The sequence below is a fragment of the Trichomycterus rosablanca genome, chromosome 8 (assembly GCF_030014385.1).
Source record: "Trichomycterus rosablanca isolate fTriRos1 chromosome 8, fTriRos1.hap1, whole genome shotgun sequence".
In the NCBI taxonomy this organism is placed as follows: Eukaryota; Metazoa; Chordata; class Actinopteri; order Siluriformes; family Trichomycteridae; genus Trichomycterus; species Trichomycterus rosablanca.
Genome location: NC_085995.1, coordinates 37,978,611 through 37,984,024, shown reverse-complemented (window position 1 = coordinate 37,984,024; position 5,414 = coordinate 37,978,611).

The following is a 5,414-nucleotide window of genomic DNA, read 5'->3' as shown; positions in this document are numbered from 1 at the left end:
ATAACCTTGTGAACTGATGAATCATGTGTAATGTAACAAACACATTAGGGGGTCCTAACAAGCTCCTTCCTTCAAGCTCATTCAGTACCAGACTCCTCCACCCCCTGTGTAAGAAGGGGTCCTTAATTCCTGCAGCCATCAGGGCTTACAATAATAATAATAATATGTAATATACAGTCAAGCCGGAAAGCCTGCACACCCATGTCACCTTCTCCACGTTTTATTACATTACAGACTCATTCCATAATAGTTTCCAGGGGCATAACTAGGGGGGCCCTCCAGGACTGCACTCGCCAGGCCGTTATTATTATATTACAATATTTTCGTTAAGTAAAATATTAAAAGTGGGTACCTTTAATATACTTTTATATACTGTATATGAAATTTGTTTGAGGGTGCCCAAAATTTTTTTTTGCACTGGGGCCCATGAGCACCTAGTTACGCCACTGGGTCAGAGCACGGGTCCACCTTACAGACAAAATGAGCTCAGACTCAGTCTAACTTTATTTCAGACATGAACTGCACATGAACTGTACACGTCATGGGAACATCACAAACACTGCTGTTAAATGGATCACAATGGACTGTATAAACGCTTTAACATAGTTAACGATGTGGGTCGACATGACATTATACGTGTTGCACAGGGGCGTAACTACAGGGGGGGGTGGGGGTCCTCCGCGACATGAACTCAACCCCTCACCTCACTGCCCCCACATTGGTTGCAAAATTAAAATAACTAAAACTGTGCATTAAAAATACCAGAGGCAGGAATTTGGACTTGAAGTGGAACTTCTGAGTGACTTTTAATTCATTCTGTTCAGCTATCAGCATCTGCAATTTGTTGAGGGGGCCCAAAAAAATTTTTTTGCACTGGGGCCCATGAGCTCCTAGTTACGCCACTGATAGTTTCTACAATTTATTTGGAGTCCACCTGTGGTCAGTTCAATCGATTGGACATGATTGGAGATTGCCAAAACCTGCCTATATAAGGTCCCACAGTTGACAGTGCATATCAGAGCAAACTCCAAGCCATGGGGTCAAAGGAATGATCTGCAGACCTCAGATACAGGATTGTGTCAAGGAAAAGATCTGGAGAAGAATGAATGAATGAAGGCACCCATTAGACTGAGCCACAAACATGTCAAAGTCTTCAGAAGGCAAAATATTTAGAAAATCACCCAAGAGACCCGGTCCCAAGATATAGGGATATAGAAATCGCAGTGAATTAAAAGCTGCTAAAGACAAGTGTCAGTGTCCTCACTCACAAGAACTTCACATGCTAAAGATTTATACAACAGATCTCAGTACTAAAAAAAAACACTTGAACAGATGTACATGTGGTCAGATGTAATCCAAACACCACTAACTTGTCACAATAAAGTTCATTTCTGATCACATGGGCTGGCCCCTGAAAGCTTGGGTGGCATGGTGGCACGGTGGCTTGTGGGTAGCACAGTCCCCTGAAAGCTTGGGTGGCATGGTGGCACTGTGGCTTGTGGGTAGCACAGTTGTCTCACAGCAAGAAGGGTGGCTTGTGGGTAGCACAGGCCCCTGAAAGCTTGGGTGGCACGGTGGCACTGTGGCTTGTGGGTAGCACAGTTGCCTCACAGTAAGAAGGTCCTGGGTTTGATTTCCAGGTGGAGCGGTCCGGGTCCTTTCACAGTCCAATGACTGTAAGTGAGGTGAATTGGAGATACAAAATTGTCCATGACCATGTTTGACATTAAAGACTTGAACTACCTGTCCTGTCATGAATGTAAGCAAAGTGTGTAAAACCTGACAGTAAAAATCCTAATAAATAAATAAATACAATTCCTGATTACATGGACAAAAATACTTTTGAAGGAAGGTTTTATGGTTAGATGAAACAAAAATGACAGTGAAAGGCTTTTTGAACAAAACAATAATATCTGTTTTAATTATTCAGTTAGAAAAAAATGACAGTTATGCTGATTAAACTCCCCAAACTGTCATGTCACACAAAACCAGAAATGTTTGCTTAATTGAGGTCTGGCATCCAATTCTGGGAAGCTCAGTTTCTCTCTACCATCTGTTCTAATGGCCCCAGTGACTGGTACTGATCTCATTCATTAACTTCTGCTGCTCTGTGCTGAACAGAACAGGTGCCAGTCTATAAGAAACACACTGTAATCATGGCTTGCACACAGTCAACTGCTTTTCTTTTCTACACTGTTAGTATTGATGATTGATTACTGATTTCCTCAATATGCTTTGTGTGTGTGGGCTTTCAAACACTGTTGTTATTTGTACACATAAAAGACATCAACAATAAGAGTAAAGCATTGATTTAGTTTTTGCATTGAACAAATGTTTCATTGTTACTTGGTTTTACAGGGATGTAAATGGTTATTGGTTTTTATATCTGCTTGAAATGTCAGAGGCAGCGACATGATATTGTTTATTTTTGCTCTAACGTCGTTTTGACGTCTTTTCCCTGTTTTACAATCCGTGCCACAATTAATAACTACCACATAAAACTGAAGGGCATCTAGTACAGTAAAAATAACATAGAATCAATATTTCAGTATGTGTGCAGCACCCACACAACATGTTGCTGCTGCGCCACTGTGCCACCCTGTTCACTGTAGACTGTAAACATTAAACACATTACAAGGGCGCCCAGGTGGCGCAGTGGGATATTCCGCAAGTCACCAGCGCAGAGATTCTGAACTCCTTGGTCGGTTGGGCGCCATCTAGCTGGCATAATTGGCAGTGCCGGCAGGGAGGGATGACCGGACTATGTGGGTGGGGTCTTCAAACACTGTGTAAGGACCCTGATTGGCTGATAGAGGTACCCGTGCAGAGTGCATGAGTGGAAAAGGGTTTTGTTAAGGGCTGTGCACGGGTTGGAGGAGGCGTGAGCAGCAATACACCCTCCTCAACTGCAAAATATCGGGGATTCCCAGCAGCGGAAGACAAATTGACTACGCTAAATTGGGAGAAAAACGTATTATATATATACTTATATATAAAATATATAAACATTATAAGTGGAACGTGTTTCTGCCTGCATATTAAAATGCACTTCTTGACCATGGTACACTGACAACACGCCTCATACTGATATCATAACTTTTACAGTTTAATCCTGGAGTCTGTAAGGAATTATGCCACTTGTGAAAGTCACGTGAGTTTTACATGGTCATGTGCTTACAGGCTTTTATGCAGGGAAAAAGCCCGGTGCTCCAAAACTGGCCCCTGAAAGCTTGACAGACATTTGGTACATGGGTACATTTGGTCTCATGGATGAAGACAAAACAGGAGCAGGTGTTTCTTTATTAAAAGGCAGGCTAAAAACACATATTAACTCCTTAATTGTATTGGCACAGTTGCGTTACGCTTCCTCCTTACTGGTGCTGACCCCCGCCCCGATTGTGGAGAGCGAACTGACACACGCCCCCTCCGACATGTAAGCAGTACCCACATGAGGCGAGTTCTCATGCCAATAAGCCTTGTGCACGGAGAGCCACACCCTGATCAGCATTATTCCTCGACTCTGTGCAGAAACCATCAATCAGCCAGCAGAGGTTGTAATGGCATCAGTTATGAGGTGCCTATCCGACTCCCTCCCTGGATGAACAACAGCCAAACGGATGGCAGAGCTGAGATTTGATACGATGTATTCGAAATAAATGTAAACCTAGAACATTCAGCGATGGTGCGAGGCTTCATGTTAATGAAAATTCTCATCTGTGTTTTAACGTCCACCAATTGGTTGTTAGTTTTCCAAACTCGGTTACCTGAGTCGTGTTTTTAGCTGCTTTACACTTCCACATCTTGGACATTTTGTCTAGTGTAACTGAGCATCTTTAGAGTTTGCTGAGTTTATAAAGTAAAAAAAATAAACTGTACAGAGACTAACTATCAGGAGCAGAAAACTTTACTGGCTTGTTCTTTTGTGGCGCAGCACAGACTACAGAGGGATGATCATGTGTGTATTTAATTGGTTCTGAAGGGCTGTTCTTAAGTCAAAATGTTCGTTAGTTAAACCTATTTTTCCCATTAGAAATAATGTAAATAGAATTAATCCGTGCCAGACCTTCCAAACCCCCCCTTACCTAACCTTTCTAATGTCTTAAATGGTCTTTTTTGTTATAAATACAAGTATATTTTTTCTTAAATCTTAAATTATAGAATAGACATTACTGTAATAAACAATAATAAACAATAATAAACAATAATAAACAATAATAAACAATAATAAACAATACACAGTAGTACTGTACAGTACATAAAACACACAAATCACACACATCATCACATTTCAGTACAGTATGTGTGCTGTACCATACACCATAATACATTTCCTTCTTTTTTATATAAAATGTATCTACCAGAAACAACAATAACTCTCATATTTCTCTATTATTTCCTTCTTTATTTCAGTAGTGTTGTATTTTGTAGGTGTAATTGCACAAAAGAAAGAATACTTTACTGAGCCGAGTTCCTTCTTCTCTCTCACTCACTGTCCCCTCTGTCTGATACACAGTGACAGCTACTGGAAGGAGTAATTAAACAACAACAAATGTAATAGATTTGCTCATTTTCTCACAACTGCGCTTTCTTTGCACATTCTTTGGGGCCATTTTATTCTTGAATTTTACAAAATATAAAGACAACACCGAAAAAACACCGTCCACTGTCCGAATGTTTGCTCACTGTATATATATATATATATATATATATATAGAGAGAGAGAGAGAGAGAGAGACACGCTCTGAGTCAACTTGTTCGTGGCGTCACGTGTTTCGCGAATTTTCGTTTTGTAATCCGAAATTTGTTCGTACGTTAAGTTGAAAAAGACCGTTCGTAACCCAAAATGTTCGTATGGTAAACTGTTCGTAACTCAAGGGTCTACTGTACATCATTGTCAGCACACTACACCACAGTGAAGTGTTTTACACTAACTTACGCTAAACACAAACCTTACACTTAGAATTTCACAGCAAATTGCATATTACACGGAAACGGCTCATTTCACGGTCCGTGACACAAACTGCACGGCCGTGATTTACGTAGGGCCTTAGTTATAACAAATAACAAGAAATTAGGAGACTTTATTAATCTAAACTGCTGCAGGTTGTTGTTTACAACTCCAGACTGCCCTGCAGCTACAGTATATATATATATATATACAGTACATCTATGTGTATGGTGTTGACCCTGTGTCAACGGGTGTGGCTGAAACACCTAAATCCACTTATAACAAGGGGTGTCCACATAGTTTTGGTAAGCGATTTGTATGATCTCTTATAGCGTAGTGCACTAGATTGAGTGTTAAAGTCCCTTGTATTATAACACGAATAGGGCGCCTTTATAGGAAACATTAGCGCATTTAGGATTCTGCCACAAATAAAGGGGTGTGCACTTGGAGCTTCTGTTGATTTCAA